This window comes from Mytilus trossulus, chromosome 1 (genome assembly GCF_036588685.1).
Source record: "Mytilus trossulus isolate FHL-02 chromosome 1, PNRI_Mtr1.1.1.hap1, whole genome shotgun sequence".
Classification (NCBI taxonomy): domain Eukaryota; kingdom Metazoa; phylum Mollusca; class Bivalvia; order Mytilida; family Mytilidae; genus Mytilus; species Mytilus trossulus.
Genome location: NC_086373.1, coordinates 87,242,433 through 87,264,877, shown reverse-complemented (window position 1 = coordinate 87,264,877; position 22,445 = coordinate 87,242,433). Strand labels below are relative to the sequence as shown.

The 22,445-nt window shown below is 31.9% G+C and overlaps 1 long non-coding RNA gene across 1 annotated transcript; it reads right to left on the bottom strand.

Moving 5' to 3' along the window:
• Nucleotides 1-4,760: 4,760 nt before the first annotated feature.
• Nucleotides 4,761-17,797, bottom strand: LOC134710809 (uncharacterized). The gene is made up of 3 exons (XR_010106128.1): nt 17,617-17,797; nt 6,268-6,317; nt 4,761-4,810 (listed from the first exon to the last, which is right to left on the bottom strand). It is a non-coding gene; the product is annotated as an uncharacterized LOC134710809 (long non-coding RNA).
• Between the last annotated feature and the right edge of the window lie 4,648 nt (nt 17,798-22,445).

The window sequence follows — 22,445 nt, the reverse complement described above, 5'->3', positions numbered from 1 at the left end:
CGTGAAATTGTATATTAACTACTAAAGATTTAACCTTATATTTATAAAATAATTGAGATATTTTATTAACAGTGAATACAGGTTCGTTTAAGGATTGCTGTATATGTGTTCAAAGTCCTATGACGCATGTTTCGTGTAAAGTGCCCATTCAGTGTATAATATTTAATAGTTATATAGTTTATTGCTGTTGTGTGTTTTAAGAGACTTGCAATTATAAGTTGTCTTTTATCAAAAGATATGTCCTACTGCATGCTTTTTAAATTGTTAATGTTTATAAATCATTTTTATATAAGAAAATGTGCTTTGAGTAAGATAACTAGAAAAAATTACATCCAAGTTTAACCAGATTAAGTGCATACAGATTTTTTTTCAAGTAATGCCAAAACGAATTTGCCTTAAAGATAACTACAATTATATTTTGAGCTTGCGTGCCAGTCAATTTCTGGCTTTTCATGGGAATATTACTGTATCTCCAAGTGTAAAGTATACGCTATAACAAATCTGATAAAAAATGAGATGCTAAAAGATTATATGGTTAAGATCATGAGAAAGTTTAATTTATTGAAATATATGGTTTTAGAAAATTAGTAGTAAAATATCATATAATATGGTTAAGATTATAAGAAGGTATAAATGATGGTAATGAAGGATTTTTAGAGTTTGTGGATAAAAATTGGCAAGAATTTGTATAAACCGCAAAATCCTTTTCACTATAAAAATCCTTAACAATGTGTATCTCTCAAATAAACCTATTGCAAAATACGTTCATGCTTCGGCAAAGAAACCCACATACAGTTCTGACCCAAAAATCTACTAGCATATAAATTGCACTACAACATTAGAGAGTAAACATTATGCCAAAAGATTATTACATTTCGGTTAGGAGTTTTGGAGCAGATGGTGATCATTACAGTGAGTAAAATACTGAGCAGATATGATGAAGCGCATGTCCCACAAAAGTAAATACAAAAACAACTTGAAGATAAAGACACAGATAAAGAACTAACGATTTACGTTTTGTGGTGGTGCAAACATAAACGATACGATAGTTTGTGCAGATTCACAAATTCTAACCATAATCTTACATTTTTTATTATATCAAATGTACACAAAGGATTGTAGGTGTTGTTTCTCGAATTCAAGCACATACTGCCTACTGTATAAATGTACATTGATAGATTTCAATTATACCTAAGTAGCTTATAGCTCCTGAAGTCGGTAAACTCCCAAATGTGTACCTTTACAATAAAGGTTGTGGTAATCCTTGTGAAATTGTTTAACATATAATCCCTTATTTTAATGATTTTGTATTAACATTGTGGCATATAACAAACTCATTCGTTCAGTGTATATATTCACGTTTGTGGTAATATGTCCTTTGATTAAGTTAACCCATTTTAATCCATATTTTATAGTGAGGTTTTATATGTTGTGATGTCACACTATCGTTCATTTAAGGGTTAAGCTTGGTACCTTTGTATCAAAACATTTAATTCCACTGCATTTGTTTTTTTCGCCTGTCCTAATGAGGTACTTGATGTTAAGTGGTTGTTGTTTGTTGACGTGGTTCATAAGCATGATAAGTGTTTCACGTTTTTTTCATTTAAAAAAGATCGTTTGTGGTCCTGTTTAAATGGTTCACACTAATGATTTTGGGGCCCTATATAGCTTGCTGTTCGGTGTGAGCCAAAACTCTGTGTTGAAGACAGAACTTTGATTCATAAATGTTATAATTGGTTACTTTTACCACTTGTTAATAAGATGGAGAGTTGTCTCATATCACATCTTCTTATATCTATTTATGAAGGATTGTAGATGTTCCTTCTCAAATATCACCACTTACATCCTCCTTATTATAAACAAGAGTGCACACACTGATATATCTTGTCTTCGTTACTAATCATTGGTATTATGTTGATAGTCCTAAGTAAAAAGCTTTATTACAACTGTCACATAAACTTAACATTAATCAAGATAGCTAAACAAAGACCAATGAACCATGAAAATGAGGTCAAGGTCAGATGAACCATGCCAGGCAGACATGTACAGCTAACAATGCTTCCTTACAACAAATATAGTTGACCTATTACTTATAGTTTAAGAAAAATAGACCAAAACACAAAAACTGAACATTGTGCAATGAACCGTGATATTGAGGTCATGGTCAAATAAAACCTGCGGGACTGACATATAGATCATAATATATTTCCATACACCAAATAAAGTTGACCTTTGGCATTTAATATTAGATAAAAAGACCAAAACTTAAAAACTTAACTTTGACCACTGAACCATGAAAATGAGGTCAAGGTCAGATAACTTCTGCCCGCTAGACCTTTACACCTCACAATCATTCCATACAACAAATATAGTAGACCTATTGCATAAAGTATGAGAAATAAGTTATCAAAACAGACCAAAACACAAAACTTAACTATAACCGCTGAACCATAAAAATTAGTTCAAGGTCAGATGACATCTGCCATTTGGACATGTACACCTTACAGTCCTTCCATACACCAAATATACTAGCCCTATTGCTTATTATATCTAAGATATAGACTTGACCACCAAAACTTAACCTTGTTCACTGATCCATGAAATGAGGTCGAGGTCAAGTGAAAACTGCCTGACAGGCATGAGGACCTTGCAAGGTAAGCACATACCAAATACAGTTATCCTATTATTTATAATAAGAGAGAATTCAACATTACAAAATTTTTTAACTTTTTATTCAAGTGGTCACTGAACCATAAAAATGAGATCAAGGACATTGGACATGTGACTGACGGAAACTTCCTAACATGAGGCATCTATATACAAAGTATGAAGCATACAGGTCTATCACCTTCTAAAATATAAACTTTTAAGAAGTTAGCTAACACCGCCGCCGCATCACTATCCCTATGTCGAGCTTTCTGCAACAAAAGTTGCAGGCTAGACAAAAAAGAAGATATGGTATGATTGCCAATGAGACAACTCTCCACAAGAAACCAAATTGACACAAAAAATTAACAATTAAAGGTCACAGTACGGACTTCAACTATGAGCACAAACCACAGCTTTATAATTTTCTGGAAATATTTCATATTTCTGTCATTTTGTATATGTCATGCAGTCGGTAAAATACAAAATGTGTATGAAGGATTGTAGATTTTCCCTCTTAAATATCAACACTTGCAGCCTACTGTATAAATGTTCTTGGAAAAATTTCTTCCTTACTAATAAACCTATATATCCCTTACAGTTAGTAAAATATCAAATGTGTATGAAGCATTGTAGATGTCATCGTAGTTCGACACTTGCAGCTACTGAATAAATTTTCATGGAGAATATCATCCATAATAGTGTACCTTTATATATATATCTCCTGCAGTTTGAAAAATACCATAGAACTGTGTATGATGCATTGTTGATGTTCCCGCTCAAATATCAATAATACACCCTACTATGTAAGTGTCTTTTGGATATTTCACCCTGACTAAAGTACCTATGTATGTCTTACAGTCGGTAATATATAAAATGTGCATAAAAGATTGTAGATGTTCCCTCCTGAATAATCTGAAAAATTTCGGAAACCAATAACTCTATTTCATGAGTTTAATATACAACCATTTCAAGATATTCCAAGTCTCCCTATCATAAGACTGTTTACAATTTCTTATTATCATCATAGACACAATATTTAGTTCTTGTCAATAAAGTGATGAAGAATTTCATTATATATATAGAAAAGCAATCATATAGCAATTGTTGCTGGAAAATAATCACATTGATATTAAGTAAAAGTAATAATAAAATTTTAGAACTTTTTATTTCATGAAAATCAAACCTACATAACATAGAACGAAGGTTTCAGAAAATTAAACATATTGTACAATTCTAAATATTCCAATATATAATGCATAAACAACGTAAATATATTCTTAACTATACAATACAACTGCTTTGATTTGTATTCAAACAACCAGGAATCTGTTTACTTTCACCTTTCACCTTTCAGATAACATTTTATACATGTAAATAAATTCTGTGTTTGTTACTTGAATGATAACCATTTTCCAGTAGTATAAAGTTCATGCATTTTAAATGATTGTAGGTCTTCAATATATAAGAACACAGTTCAGTTGTCCTCCACATTGCAGATATTTTATCCAAGGACAAATTACAATATCAGTTAATTATAACAAAAACACAAATCTAAGTGCAGTAAAATAGTCTCCCCTATTCTGTAAAGACATTCTTGTTCTTATTCTTTCTTAATTGTGTGTCCAGCACTAAATCCAGCACTTAACCTACAAAATAATATATGGTTCAGTTGAATAAATAATTAGTCTAATACAATACAAAATTTAAATGTCTCAAACAGTTGACATTCATTTTCCATCTGAGAATAAATAGGAGTGTTTCATCAATGCAAAGACAGAAAATAATCCCCAGATTGTATCAAATTGTAAAATTTGTAATGCAGAAATACAATTCATTTGTGAGATCAATCATTTAAATGAAAAGTTCAAATCATTTTTTTCATTAGAAATGCATTTCAAAGAACCATGATTTACCTTTTTTATGAAATGTCAATATAGGGAGAAAACAAGGCTTAATCATAACTATTTCTTTTTATCTAGAATTGGTAATAAGAATGTGTTGGTGAATATGTAAACTGTGATTAAAATATAAAGTGTTGTGATAGACAAACATACTAAAGTAATAGACAAACATAGTGTGGTGATAGACAAATAAATAAAAATGAAGATTACCTTTTCCTTTTCTTCTATTTTCTATCTCTCAAATATCTAGTTTCCTTTTTCTGAAAAAAATAACAATGATAGGTGTCACATTGAGTAATTTTTAGTTTAAAATCTAAAAACACATAAACAGATTTCTGTACAGAAAAGTGGATTATTATTATGCTCATATCCACTTTGAAATTGGTATAAATAGGGTGCTTTGAGAGATATACCCAGTGGTGTGATAGACAGATTGAGGTGAAAATATCAACAGTGAGGTGATAGATATTTTGAGTGAGGTGATACATATAAAATGAAATGATTGATTTACAAAGTGAGGTGATTGGTATTTTAACTAAAGGCACAGGTGTATATAGTGTAGTGTGGTGATAGACAAACATAGTGTGGTGATAGAAAAACATAGTGTGGTAATTTATGAACACAGTGTGGTGATAGACAAACATAGTGTGGTGATAGACAAACACAGTGTGGTGATATACAATAGTGTGGTGATTGACAAACACAGTATTGTGATAGACAAACATAGTGTGGTGATAGACAAACATAGTGTGGTGATAGATATACAGTGTGGTGATAGACAATAGTGAGGTAATAGACAAACAAAGTGTGGTGATTGACAAACATAGTGTGGTGATATATATACACACTGTGGTGATAGACAATAGTGAGGTGATAGACAAACATAGTGTGGTGATAGACAAACATAGTGTGGTGATAGATAAACACAGTGTGGTGATAGACATTAGTAAGGTGATAGACAAACATAGTGTGGTGATTGACAAACATAGTGTGGTGATAGACAAACATACTGTAATGATAAATAAACATAGTGTGGTGATAGACAAACATAGTGTGGTGATAGACAAACAAAGTGTGGTGCTATATATACATAGTGTGGTGATAGACAAACATGTGATATACAAACATAGCGTGGTGATAGACAAACACAGTGTGGTGATAGACAAACAAAGTGTGGTGAAAGACAAACATAGTGTGATGATAGACAATAGTGTGGTGATAGGCAATAGTGAGATGATAGACAAACATAGTGTGGTGATACATAAACACAGTGAGATGATAGACAAACAGTGTGGTGATCAACAAAATAGTGTGGTGGTTGATTATGTGTGGCGGTAGCTATATTATATGTGGCCATAATTATATCATGTGATGTAGTAGATACATAATATGTGGTGGTATATACATTATGTATGTTCCAGCAGACGTATTATGTAGACAATGCTACAAGTACAATAACACTGGAGCAATATATTTATAAGGTTTACTCATCTTGAATGTTAGAATTATTGACCCACATTTAGTATACCATATTTGCTACTTTTATTGAAAAGTTACCTGACATGATATTTACATAAAATATTGCATGACATTTTGGAGCAGTTATTCTTTAAAAAAACATTTTTTTTCAATTATTTCATTTCAACCAGGATTGTTTGATTGCTAATTAACTCTTTACATTCATATGTATAACAAAATCAATATCAATGAAGATTACCTTTTCCTTTTCTTCTATTTTCTATCTCTCAAATATCTAGTTTCCCTTTTCTGAAAAAAAATAACAATGATAGGTGTCACATTGAGGAATTTTTAGTTTAAAATCTAAAAACACATAAACAGATTTCTGTACAGAAAAGTAGATTATTATTATGCTCATATCCACTTTGAAATTGGTAAAAATAGGGTGCTTTGAGAGATATACCCAGTGGTGTGATAGACATAATATACAAATTGAGGTGAAAATATAAACAGTGAGGTGATAGATATTTTGAGTGAGGTGATATATATAAAATGAAATGATTGATTTACAAAGTGAGGTGATTGGTATTTTAACTAAAGGCACAGGTGTATATAGTGTAGTGATATACATAGAGATTGTGGGGGAGAGATACAGAGATCATGGGGATAGATATAGAGAATGTGGTGATTGATATATAAAGTGAGGTGATTGATAAATAAAGTAAGGTGATAGGTTTTTATTATGTGCAGATACACCTAGACTTGCGGGGTACATATAGAATATAGGGATAAACAAAGAAAGTGAGGTGTTTGTTAAATAAAGAAAAGTGATAGCTGTTTATAATGTTGTGATATACATAGAGATTGTGGGGATAGATACAATGATTATGGGGATTAATTATAGAGAGTGTGGTGATTTATATATTAAGTGAGGTGATTGATAAATAAAGTAAGGTGATAGGTGTTTAATATGTGGATATATACAGAGAGACATTTGTGGTGGATATAGAGAGTATGTGGATAGATATAGAGAGTGTGGTGATTTATATATTAAGTGAGGTGATTGATAAATAAAGTAAGGTGATAGGTGTTTAATATGTGGATATATACAGAGAGACATTTGTGGTGGATATAGAGAGTATGTGGATAGATATAGAGAGTGTGGTGATTTATATATTAAGTGAGGTGATTGATAAATAAAGTAAGGTGATAGGTGTTTAATATGTGGATATATACAGAGAGACATTTGTGGTGGATATAGAGAGTATGTGGATAGATATAGAGAGTATGTGGATAGATATAGAGAGTGTGGTGATTTATATATTAAGTGAGGTGATTGATAAATAAAGTAAGGTGATAGGTGTTTAATATGTGGATATATACAGAGAGACATTTGTGGTGGATATAGAGAGTATGTGGATAGATATAGAGAGTGTGGTGATTTATACATAAAGAGAGGTGATTGATAATAAAGTAAATTGATAGGTGTTTAATATGTGGATATATACAGAGAGACATTTGTGGTGGATATAGAGTATGTGGATAGATATAGAGAGTGTGGTGATTTACACATAAAGTGAGGTGATTGATAAATAAAGTAAGGTGATAGGTGTTTAATATGTGGATAATTACAGAGAGATATTTGTGGTGGATATAGAGAGTATGTGGATAGATATAGAGAGTGTGGTGATTTATACATAAAGTGAGGTGATTGATAAATAAAGTAAGGTGATAGGTGTTTAATATGTGGAAATATACATAGAGACTGTTGGTGTAGATATAGAGAGTGGGTGATAGATGCAGAGATCATGGGGATAGATATAGATAATGTGGTGATTGATATATAAAGTGAGGTAATAGGTATACAAAATAAGGTGATCAGTGTTTATTATTTGAAAGTATGCATAACTCTGTGGGGATAGAGAGTATGAGGATAGATGTAGAGATTGTATGGTGATTGATATATGTAGTGAGGTGATTGATATATAAATTAAGGTGATATGTATGTTTATTAAGGTGGTAGATTAAATATAATGTGGCGATAAACATAGAAACTGTGGGAAAGATGTAGAAAGTCTGATGATAATCAAAGAGAGAATGTGATTGATTTATAAAGTAAGATGATTGATTAATAAAGTAATGGAGTAGGTTTTATATAGTGAGGACATATACATAGAGACTGAGGAGAAAGATATAGAGATTGTGGGGATTGATATCAAAAGCATGGGGATAGATATAGAGAGTGTTGGGATAGATATCGAAAGTATGTGGATAGATATATAGAGTTTGTGGTGATTGATATATAAAGTGAGGTGATGGATAAATAAAGTAAGATGATAGGTGTTTATTATGTGGGGATATACATAGAGACTGTTATGATATATATAGATAGATATATGTGGTGTGAGTGTCAATGAGACAACTCTTTATCCAAATAACAATTTAAAAAATTAAACCATTATAGGTCAATGTAGGGCCTTCAACACGGAGACTTGACTCACACTGAACAACAAGCTGTAAAGGGCTCCAAATTACAAGTGTAAAACCATTCAAACAGGAAAACCAACAGTCTAATCTATATAAAAAAAACGAAACGAGAAACATGTATAAATTACATAAACAAACGACAACTACTGTACATCAGATTCCTGACTTAGGACAGGTGAAAAATTTTGCAGCGGGATTAAAAGTTTTAATGGTACCAAACCTTCTCCCTTTTTCTGAAACAATAGCATGACATCACAACACAGCAAAACGCACGATAAAATATCAATTGGCAGGCTTAACTCAATAAAAAAATAGAGGCTATTATGATATAAATACAGACAATTATGATATACATAATGACGACTGTTGGCTTTGGAGAGTGTAGTGATAGATAATCATAGTATGGCGATAGCTATTGAGAGTGTTGGGATAGATATGTAGAGTGTGGTGATGAATACAGTGACTGTAGCAATCGTGGAATATATCAACCAGCACACTATATATATCTTTTATTGAGTATCATTTTCTAAAAAAACTTTACCATCACTATTGCTGAGTGAGAATAGTATTAAGATATATACTGGCTGGTGACAAGTATTGATGGTGTTGTAATTGATTTAAACAGTGCAGTGAGGTAATAGATACATATATAAAATGTGGTGAAAAAGTATTAACAGTGAAGTCAATAAGATATTTTCAGCCAGGCCATACATATATAAAATGAGGTGATAGATATATAAAGTGAGATGAAAGATATACATAGTGTGGTGACAATGCACAGTGGGTGATATTTGTATGAAGTGAGGTGAAAGATATACAAAGTTATGTGATAGATATACAAAATGTGATGATAGATACATAAATTAGGTGACATATGAACAGTGTGGTGATAGATGTATATAATTTGGTGATAGATACATAAAGTGTTTTGACATATGAATAAGGTGATAGATATATAAAGTGTGGTGATAGATATATAAAGTGTGGTGATAGATATATCAAGTGTGGTGATATATATATTAAGTATGGTGATAGATATTTAGAGTGTGGTGATAGTTATATTAAGTGTTGTGACATATGAACAGTGTGATGATACATGTATATAGGGTGGTAATAAATATACAAAGTGTGGTGATAGATATATAGTGTTGTGACATATGAACAGTGTGGTGATAGATGTATATAGTGAGGTGATAAATATATTAAGTGTGATGATAGATATATTAAGTGTGATGATAGATATAAAAATCGTGGTGATGGATATATAAAATGAGGTGATAAATATACAAAGTGTGGTGATAGATATACAAGGTGTGCTGATAGATATACATTGTGGTGACAGATGTTTAAAGTTAAGTAGAAAATATGTAAAGTTAGGTGATAGATATATAAAGTGAGGTGATAGATATATATATGTATATACAGTGAGGACATCAATATATATATAACTATAGTGAAGTGCTAAATATATTAATTGAGATGTAAAATGTATCAAGTAAGATGATAGATATATGAAGAAAGGTGGAAGATGTATCAATTGTGGTGTTAAATATTTACTCAGGTCATTGATATATCAATTAAGGTTTAGATATAAACAGTATGATGATAATTATAGAGTGTAGTGATTGATATATACCGTGAGCTGATAGTTAAATGATAGGTGTTTTTAATGTGGTAATACACAAAGGGACGTAGTGATAGATATTGAGAGTATGGTAAAAGATAAAGAGACTGTATACAAAATGTGATGATAGATACATAAAGTTAGTTGACATATGAACAGTGTGGTGATAGATATTTAGAGTGTGGTGATAGATATATAAAGTGTTGTGACATATGAACAGTGTGGTGATAGATGTATATTGGTTGGTGATAGATAAACAAAGTGTGGTGATAGATATATATAGTGAGGTGATAAATATATTAAGTGTGATGATAGATATTAAAAGTGTGTTGATGGATATATAAAGTGAGGTGTGATAGATATACAAAGTGTGGTGAAAGATACATAACGTGTTATGACATATGAACAGTGTGGTGATAATTGTATATAATTTGGTGATAGATAAATAAAGTGTTTTGACATATGAATAGTGTGGTGATAGATATATAAAGTGGGGTGATAGATATATAAAGTGTGGTGATAGATATGTTAAGTGTGGTGATAGATATTTAGAGTGTGGTGATAGATATATAAAGTGTTGTGACATATGAACAGTGTGGTGATAGATGTATATTGGGTGGTGATATATAAACAAAGTGTGGTGATAGATATATATAGTGAGGTTATAAATATATTAAGTTTGATGATAGATATATAAAGTGTGGCGATAGATATATTAAGTGTGGTGATAGATATTTAGAGTGTGGTGATAGATATATAAAGTGTTGTGACATATGAACAGTGTGATGATAGATGTATATTGGGTGGTGATAGATAAACAAAGTGTGATGATAGATATATTGTGTTGTAACACAAGAACAGTGTGGTGATAGATGTATATAGGGTGGTGATAGATATACAAAGTGTGGTGATAGATACATAAAGTGTTTTGACATATGAATAGTGTGGTGATAGATATATAAAGTGGGGTGATAGATATATAAAGTGTGGTGATAGATATATTAAGTGTAGTGATAGATATTTAGAGTGTGGTGATAGTTATATAAAGTGTTGTTACATATGAACAGTGTGGTGATAGATGTTTATTGGGTGGTGATAGATAAACAAAGTGTGGTGATAGATATATAGTGTTGTAACATAAGAAAAGTGTGGTGATAGATGTATATAGGGTGGTGATAGATATACAAAGTGTGGTGATAGATACATTAAGTGTTTTGACATATGAATAGTGTGGTGATAGATATATAAAGTGGGGTGATAGATATATAAAGTGTGGTGATAGATATATTAAGTGTAGTGATAGATATTTAGAGTGTTGTGATAGTTATATAAAGTGTTTTGACATATGAATAGTGTGGTGATAGATATATAAAGTGGGGTGATAGATATATAAAGTATGGTGATAGATATATTAAGTGTAGTGATAGATACTTAGAGTGTGGTGATAGTTATATAAAGTGTTGTTACATATGAACAGTGTGGTGATAGATGTTTATTGGGTGGTGATAGATAAACAAAGTGTGGTGATAGATATATAGTGTTGTAACATAAGAAAAGTGTGGTGATAGATATATAGTGTTTTAACATAAGAAAAGTGTGGTGATAGATGTATATAGGGTGGTGATAGATATACAAAGTGTGGTGATAGATACATAAAGTGTTTTGACATATGAATAGTGTGGTGATAGATATATAAAGTGGGGTGATAGATATATAAAGTGTGGTGATAGATATATTAAGTGTAGTGATAGATATTAAGAGTGTGGTGATAGTAATATAAAGTGTTGTTACATATGAACAGTGTGGTGATAGATGTTTATTGGGTGGTGATAGATAAACAAAGTGTGGTGATAGATATATAGTGTTTTAACATAAGAAAAGTGTGGTGATAGATGTATATAGGGTGGTGATAGATATACAAAGTGTGGTGATAGATACATAAAGTGTTTTGACATATGAATAGTGTGGTGATAGATATATAAAGTGGGGTGATAGATATATAAAGTGTGGTGATAGATATATTAAGTGTAGTGAAAGATATTTAGAGTGTGGTGATAGTTATATAAAGTGTTTTGACATATGAACAGTGTGGTGATAGATGTTTATTGGGTGGTGATAGATAAACAAAGTGTGGTGATAGATATATAGTGTTTTAACATAAGAAAAGTGTGGTGATAGATGTATATAGGGTGGTGATAGATATACAAAGTGTGGTGATAGATACATAAAGTGTTTTGACATATGAATAGTGTGGTGATAGATATATAAAGTGGGGTGATAGATATATAAAGTGTGGTGATAGATATATTAAGTGTAGTGAAAGATATTTAGAGTGTGGTGATAGTTATATAAAGTGTTTTGACATATGAATAGTGTGGTGATAGATATATAAAGTGTGGTGATAGATATATAAAGTGTGATGAAAGATATGTTAAGTGTAGTGATAGATATTTAGAGTGTGGTGATAGTTATATAAAGTGTTGTTACATATGAACAGTGTGGTGATAGATGTATATTGGGTGGTGATAGATAAACAAAGTGTGGTGATAGATATATAGTGTTGTAACATAAGAACAGTGTGGTGGTACATGTATATAGGGTGGTGATAAATATACAAAGTGTGGTGATAGATATATTAAGTGGGGTGATAGATATATAAAGTGTGGTGATAGATATATTAAGTGTAGTGATAGATATATAAAGTGTTGTTACATATGAACAGTGGGGTGATAGATGAATATTGGGTGGTTATAGATATACAAAGTGTGGTGATAGATATATAGTGTTGTGATATATGAACAGTGTGGTGATAGATGTATATGGTGAGGTGATAAATATATCAAGTGTGATGATAGATATATTAAGTGTGATGATAGATATATTAAGTGTGATGATAGGTACGAAAATCGTGGTGATGGATATATAAAATGAGGTGATAAATATACAAAGTGTGGTGATAGATATACAAGGTTTGGTGATATATATACATTGTGGTGACAGATGTTTAAAGTTGAGGGGAAAATATGTAAAGTTAGGTGATAGATATATAAATAAAGTGATGTGATTGATATATATATATATATGTATATATCAATCACATCACTTTATTTATATATCTATATATATATATATATATAGTGAGGATATCAATATATATAGCTATAGTGAAGTGCTAAATATATAAAGTGAGGTGATAAATGTATCAAGTAAGATGATAGATATATGAAGAAGAGTGAAAGATGTATCAGTTGTGGTGTTAAATATTTACTTAGGTCATTGATATATCAATTAAGGTTTAGATATAAACAGTATGATGATAATTATAGAGTGTAGTGATTGAAATATACCGTGAGCTGATAGTAAGTTGATAGGTGTTTATAATGTGGTAATACACAAAGGGACGTAGTGATAGATATTGAGAGTATGGTAAAAGATAAAGAGACTGTATATAAAATGTGATGATAGATACATAAAGTTAGTTGATATATGAATAGTGTGGTGATAGATGTATATAATTTGGTGATTGATACATAAAGTGTTTTTGACATATGAATAGTGTGGTGATAGATATGCAAAAGTGTGGTGATAGATATATTAAGTGTGGTGATAGATATTTAGAGTGTGGTGATAGATATATAAAGTGTTGTGACATATGAACAGTGTGGTGATAGATGTATATTGGGTGGTGATAGATTAACAAAGTGTGGTGATAGATATATAGTGTTTTGACATAAGAACAGTGTGGTGATAGATGTATATAGGGTGATGATAGGTATACAAAGTGTGGTGATAGATATATAGTGTTGTGACATATGAACAGTGTGGTGATAGATGTATATAGTGAGGTGATAAATATATTAAGTGTGATTATAGATACATTAAGTGTGATGATAAATATATTAAGTGTGATGATAGATATGAAAATTGTGGTGATGGATATATAAAATGAGGTGATAAATATACAAAGGGTGGTGATAGATATACAAGGTGTGGTGATAAATATACATTGTGGTGACAGATGTTTAAAGTTAAGGGGAAAATATGTAAAGTTAGGTGATAGATATATAAAGTGAGGTGATATATAAATAAAGTGAGGTGATAGATATATAAATAAAGTGATGTGATTGATATATATATGTATATATAGTAAGTATAGTAATATATATAGCTATAGTGAAGTGCTAAATATATAAAGTGAGGTGATAAATGTATCAAGTAAGATGATAGATATATGAAGAAAGGTGAAAGATGTATCAATTGGGGTGTTAAATATTTATTCAGGTCATTGATATATCAATTAAGTTTTAGATATAAACAGTATGATGATAATTATAGAGTGTAGTGATTGATATATACCGTGAGCTGATAGTAAGTTGATAGGTGTTTATAATGTGGTAATACACAAAGGGACGTAGTGATAGATATTGAGAGTATGGTAATAGATAAAGAGACTGTTGCAATAGATATGCAGTGTGTGGTATGATAAAAATGAAATTTCATGTGTTAAAATAGTCACTATAAAAATGTGTTACTAAAGGATATATACATGTATTCAATAAGGTTGTTTGACCAACATTCATTACTGTGAAAGTACTTTTATTCGTGGGGTACCAATTTTCGTGGTTTTCGTGGATGACTTTATCCACGAATTTAAGTGTCCAACGAAATAAAACAACCATTGTCCAAATCAAGACATGCAAAGATCCCCATCGGTAGGTTTGACTACTGATATGATCTAGAGAATATAGAATAACGCCAAATCTGAGAATACTTTAATAACAGTCACGGAACTACAACCGCATGCAGGAGTACACTCATTTGATTTTTTATAACCTAAACCTGGGAACAGTATACCTAACAATATACGTGTCAATATATATATTCCTGCCTAAACTGTACAACTTTTGATCTTTTAATTCTCATAAAAATATTTTTGATCGATTTTAGTCAAGATTTCTGGTGTTGATATGCTAGTACGATAAAGTGTTCATTTTATATCTTCATAGTTCTCGTACATATGGGAAATAATATTTTAATACTGGGCTTTATTTTAATAAGAATTATTTGACAATTCAAGATACATTTAGTGCATTTGCTTATGTTACTGTTTTCTTTAGGTGACGTGTTTATGGCCTAATTAACACCTTTGATGGTCTTTTATCTAGATCTGTTGATCACTTTATAATGGGTTAATTAGTGTTATCACTACAATTAACACAGGTCAATATTTACTTTGCAATTTCCTTCAATCCAGACTATTTGTAAATTTCGTTTCTGAAGGCTTTAATTTTTCAATCTTTTTTTTAGAAAAAAAAAATCCACGAATTTAAAAACCCACGAACATGTAAATATTGCTCAAACCACGAAAATTGATACCCACGAATTAAAGTACTTTCACAGTATACCATATTCCTATTTTCATGTACATAGAACATGTGCATGATTACAAGAATGTAGAAAAGTCATATATATAGAGAGAGGTGCTAGATATATTCAGTATGGTGATACAAATATAAAGAGAGATGATAGGTAAAACTGTGATGTGATAGATAAATAAGGTGCGGTGCTAGATATAAAGTGTGGTGACAGCTTTATAAAGAGTTGTGATGCATATATATAGTATGGTGAAAGACAACAGTGAGGTGATAGATATATAAAGTGGGGTGATTGGTGTATAATGTTAGGTGATAGATATATGAATTGTGGGAAGAGATATGTGAAGCTACCTAAAAGATATATAGCAAGGCGATGAATATAAACAATGAAGCCATAAACATATAAAGGGAGGCAGTTGAGGTCTATAGTATGGAAAGAAATTCAGAGAGATATAAATATAAACATCTTTTGGTGATTAATTTATACAGTATTGTACAAATTGATATTTATACAGAACAGTGATTAGTTATATACAGTGGTTTTAGTTATATAAAGTGTGTTGATTGAATTATAAAGCAGTTATAGATTTATAAAGTGGTGATATATATATATTCAGTGTGGTGATATTAATATAAAGTGGTGATTGGTGATATAAAGTGTAGTGATAGATTACGTGATGTGATAGATGTATAGTAAGGACATAGATATATAGTTAGTGGATAGTTAGTGGATATATATATATATATATATACAACTCGTCTAAACATCAACCAAACAATGTTAGATCTGTAAATTTGCTTTCGCAAATTATATAAACAAGTCTAAATTGAAAACTACGTTCAAACCTATGATTGTGATGGATAAAAACCACAATTTTTATATGTGTGCATGTAAACATATATATATATATCTGAAGTGGTATATATATTAAGTATGGTGATAGAGAGATAAAGTATGGTGATAGAGAGATAAAGTTAGGTGATAGATATTGTAGATGGTGATAGATATATATATTGTGCTCAATAATGAAAAATATATACAGAAAGATCTAAATTAAACACTGTTTGTGTTAGGTATATATACAGTGTCGTACAAAGTGGCGATAAATATATACTGTGGTTTTAGATATATACAGTGTGTTGATAGATTTTAGAGTGGTGATAAATATATAGCATGGTGATAGATGTATACAGTGTTGTACAAAGGGGTGATTAATGCAGAATGGTGATAAATATATAGCATGGTGATAGATATATTGTGTTGTAAAAAGTGGTGATTAATACAGAATGAAGATTAATACTGAATGGTGATAAATATATACAGTGTGTTGATAGATGAATAGAGTGGTGATTAAGGTTATAATTGTCATTTGGCAATTTTATTTTACGGTTATTCATTAAGACAGAGGTACCAAGATTTCCCGGGATAACAAGTATCGCCCTCATACATGACCCGGGGTAGGAGGAGTCCTGATCCCAAAATCTTGGGCTTAAAAACATGAAATCCTGAGATCCCGAATTTAAATCCTGACATCCCGACATCCTGAAATTCAAAAAAAGAATTCCTGGATCCCTAAATAGTCAATCCCGAAAAACACCTGATCTTGGAGTCCCGATAAAGTGGGTCTCATTGATGTCTAAGCGTGACATGGGATTGCCAATTCATTTGTAAGCATGACACGTGAAAGACAAATTATTGTGTCATGAAAACATGAAATGAGGTCTTGCGGGACCAGGGAAATGACAAAAAAATGAGAATTGCTTACGTATATAGTGTAAGCAGGATACGGGAATCTGATAAAACAGTAAGCGGGATCTGGGATCGGAACACCCCAATGAGACCCCTGATAAAGGTCCTACCCCCCTCATACATGCACGATCCATAACAATCTTTTTAAAACTTTCTGAACTCCCCAAGAAAACATTTCGGCCACATCCTATGAACACTGACCTGACACATACACATGAAAAGTATTAATTGTCCGGCTCTTTTGAACCAGATCACATTTTGTAGTTGGAAAAGGAAAAAGGGGGGGGGGGGAAGCCTCCTTTCCTTTAAAATGTTATTTTGCATTTAAAGATGATGTTTGTTTTCATTGTTACAATGCATTATTTTTCATACCTTTCACATGTTTTTTTTTACGTTTTAGAAGTTATGTGTGCTCTTAAGGACGAGAAAGAGAGCCACTTCAGCAACTGAGCAAGTGTATTTTCTTTCGCAGATAAAATGTAAATAGATGCGTACAAATCTATCTCCAAATAGAAGATTTTTCAAAAATGAAAGTAGGAAATTCGGTGGGCGTTTCTTGCGCATGCGCACAGACCACGGTGATAGTTACGGTGATTGTATCAGGAACCGTGTATATTATATACCTCCGGTACTCGGTGGTTACTGCGGAAGCTAAATAATTTACTGCGTGATGACTAATTTTTTGTCTACTTGAAAGTGTTCATGTTCGGCACACCAAATATCTACCGTGATTATAAACGAAACGACTTTTCCTTAAATTTGTTTTCAATGTTCCTTGTCTTCTGTTTTCTCCACCATTTGAACTTTTTCTTTCTCGGTATTTATATATATACATGTTATTGTTTGCTTTGAACAATTTTCTTCGCCATGATCCCGCACGTGACTCACGGGTGCGTTCGACTCCAATTAATCATATATATATATATATATATGGGTTCGAATCCCGGCGAGGGAAGAACCAAAAATTTTCGAAAGCAAATTTACAGATCTAACATTGTTGGGTTGATGTTTAGACGAGTTGTATATATATATATATATATAGATGGTGTAGACGAGTTGTATATACATTATTTAATGCCCCAAAAGGCGCAAGCCAGGGCCGACCGTGCAAGGGCTGTAATAGTATAGCCAGTCAATGTCGTTAAAAACTTCCATTTAATGTTGTATATACATGATGTCAGGGGCGGATCCAGCCATTTTAAAAAGGGGGGTTACTAACCCATGACAAAAAGGGGGGGGGGTCCAATTACATGTCCCCATTCAAATGCATTGATTGTAAAAAAAAATCTATAAAAATCTTGATTTATTTAGTTTAAACAATATTTTATTTCAAAAAGTGCACGAAATATAATTATACAATATGAAATACAGGGATTCGGAAACAAGAAAAACTTATATAAATCCGTCTCCCTTTTTAAAAAAATGACAAAATTAGGAACATAGTATTAGAAACTCGTATAACGTAATTTTCAGTTCTTAGCTAACATGTTTATTCTGTGGTTTTCCCGTTACTCAGAAGTCAATTTGATCAAAAAATGTGATCAACTCGTATTTAAATAATTATAGTGCATGTAACTGAGAAATATGTTTTTTATTTCAAATATTTCGAAAACAAGGTTACATCAAATAAAGTTTCAAAATCTTAATCGACATCGACATAAAAATAATTGTTACGGACCAAATCTCCCTGTTTCTAAAATAAATCTTTGTACAACTTTAAAAATATTTTCGTTATCCTCATCACTGATTAGTTCACTACCTGATAGTAATGTTTGTATATTATATATTGGTAGTGTAGAAATGGTTTGTGTTCTGATGAGTCGATAATTATGACATTCTAGCAAATAGTGTCCAATTACATGTCCCCATTCAAATGCATTGATTGTAAAATTTGTCTGGAAAAGGTGTTCATTTAAGCCACTGCACTTCAACCGGAGTCTGGCGTGAAGTATTTGGCCTTTTCTACAACCAGCATTATAATATGTGGGGACTTTCTTAGTATCTCGATTTATATAATTTTTAAGTGTAAATTTTGAAGGATCTCATCTAACATCTCGTGGAAGCCTGTTCCAATCACGAATTACAGATGGTAGGAAAGAATTTTGACAAAAAGTAGTTCTACAGTTCATATTTTGAACATTAAATGCACTTCTATAGTATTATAGTTATAGACCTGATATAGTTGTTGTTGATTTATTTGCCACAAAGTCCTCTTTTTCTATCAAATGCAATGAAACAGTAAAAAATAATGCTTTGCATCAAGTTTCCCCTTAGAATATGTACTAAATGGCCTATCTCTATTATTCATTATATCTGTAGTTTTGATACAATTGAGGTTTGAAAAATTCGTACAAAAATGGCCACAGAAGGGTACACAAACCTTAATTTGAAGGATCCTTTACTAACGATAATTGAGCTGATCTGTAACAATAACATCTCCATGCCTTTTATATCATCAATAACTATGTACAAGATAAATTGAAAACTTATGCAAATGGTGTTTTCAAAATAAAACATCTTGTAATTAAGAAGAAAATTGCAATTTGTGTGTTTCTATGACAAATATTTTACCCTGAGCGATAAAGGGACAACCCGTGGTAAAATCTAGATATATTCAAGCCCCCATGAATTATTTCGATTCTAATAGGACAAATGCTGAATAAAATCTTAGCAATGAATGAATCAATCGGAAAATTCCTTTAAAAAATAAGAAATATGACTTTTTTAGTAGTTTTTTTTTCAGGTTCTATGGACTACGTCTGTTTGAATTTACTTGTTTAAATGCTTTGTTTGGAACATATCCTACCATGTAGAATATTGAAAGAGTGTGCAAAGTCAATATCACCATATTTACAGCTAATCTTCACCAAATCATTTGAAGATCAAAGGTTCCACAGGACTGTTTAGTTACAAATGTCAATCATCGCACTTTTTAAAAAAGGGAATCAGAGTCAACCAGCCAACTATTGCCCAGTATCATTGACGTCAGTTCCAAGTAAAATAATGGAACATATCATATTCAAACACATCATGAACCATCTTGACAAGCATAACTTACTTGTGGACTTCAAACATTGCTTCAGAAGCAAAAGATCGTGTATGTCACAAATTGTTATAACAGCAGAGACCATTACTAGAAATCTGGACAATAACCAACAGGTCGATATGCTTATATTAGACTTTAGTTATGCATTCGACACAGTACCACATCAGCGTTTGTTTGGGAAAAAACTTGCATCATATGGTATCGACGGAAACATATTTGCATGGTTAGAAACAAGGTTGACACAAAGAGAACAAGTCACACAGGAAGGGGGAAGTTCAAGTACTGCTAAAGTAACACCCGGCGTACCACAAGGAACAGTTTTAGGACCATTGCTGTTTCTCCTATACATAAACGACATAGAGAGCGACATAACATCAAATATTCGCCTATTCGCAGGTGCTAGCTTATTTTACCTAGCGATATCAACAAAAGACGACTGTAAACATCTACAAAAAGATCTTGACAAAATGGTAAAGTGGACCAAAACTTGGCAAATGGTATTCAATCCCTCAAAATGTTGTGTCCTTACAATAACCAAAAAGAGATAATCCATCAACTTTAACTACAAAATCAATGGACATATCCTGGAATCAGTCGCATCAAACCCATACCTAGGAGCTGAACTTGCCAACACAATGTCATGGGACAAACAAGTTAACAATGTTATCATTAAAGGAAACAGAGCACTATAGGCTTCATACGAAGAAATGTTGAATCCTGTCCATAGGAAGTCAAGAAACAAGCCTATCTTGCCCTTGTCCGACCTCATATTGAATACGCTTGCATACAGTGCCTCATCTACAAAAATATTTATATCAGATTGAGATGGTCGAGCGCCGTGCAGAACGCTTTATCAAAAGCCGCTTATGAACAACTCAAGAGAGCTTGATAAGTTACAACACTTTTAGAAGAATTGAGCCTTTAGAAACCTGAAAAAAAAATAGTACGTTTAACACTCTTTCATAAAGCCATCCATGCATGAAAAGGTTGCTATACCTACTCCATCGCACATTTTAAAACCAAGAACTTCGAGACTCGATCAATCGGATTCTAAAAGATATGTACATATCAGGCCAAACAACGATATTTACAATTACAGTTTTTTTCCTCGGACCATCAGAGACTGGAATAAACTACCAGACGAACTATTCGAGATTGAGAGCAGTGAGGAATTCAAGACTAAACTCACCAGGCTCTTCTGTCTCAGAGGCGGATTTAGGGGGCCCAGGGGGCCCGCCCCCCCCTTTTTTGGGAAAAAAATTGGTTGCTTATATAGGGATTCACTGAAGCGTGACTGGAGCGGGCCCCTTCTTAGGTCAGTCAGTAGGCCCCCACTTATGAAAATTTCCAGATCCGCCACTGTGTCTAACCAACACATATAAAAGATAGATGTTGTTTCTTAAACAGAACCTGCATGTACATAAATTATGAGCACAATTTGGAACGATTGCTATTATGTTATTTACAAATTTGTTGTCATGTTGGAAGACGTCAAAGTAAAATTTATACTTGATTGATGGGTCAAAATACCCTTTTCGAGGTATGTCGTAGATGTAGATGTAGATGCAACAAGACGATAAAAAAAACCTCAATAGAGCTTATGTTCTCTTTATACAAAGATTCGTCTATAAATAAAGCATTTGAACTTGAAATTGATATACACATGTTTTCATGTTATGTTATCTATACTTGGATGAAAATGCTCTTAAAATTCCGTCATCCTTACCAATGTCAGTTGAACAATTTCCAAAATGTAGGTTATTAAAAACAAAACTCGGCAACAGTTACTCTTTTTGAAAGACAAAAGCCTGCGTGGGCTTGAGCGTATTTCTGAAGAATTTGAGTCCAAACTTCAAATTAGTTTTAAGCTGTTCGTAATCCTTTAATGCCGCGACGACACAGTACTTTTGGCAGAAACTTCTGATGATTTACAGAAACAGTTGAATTCTATCAGCGAATATTGTAATGTTTGGGAGCTTTACAATTTGTATTTATCTTTTAAAACAAAAAAGTTATGTCTTTCTTTCGAAAAAATACGGCCAGAAATCTGAATTTTGAGCAAATATACAAAATTTCGACCTCATTTTACTCAAAAAGTAGCACATGAAGGTATATTTTTTATTACATATTTGATTTAATCAGGTAAAAAGTAGCC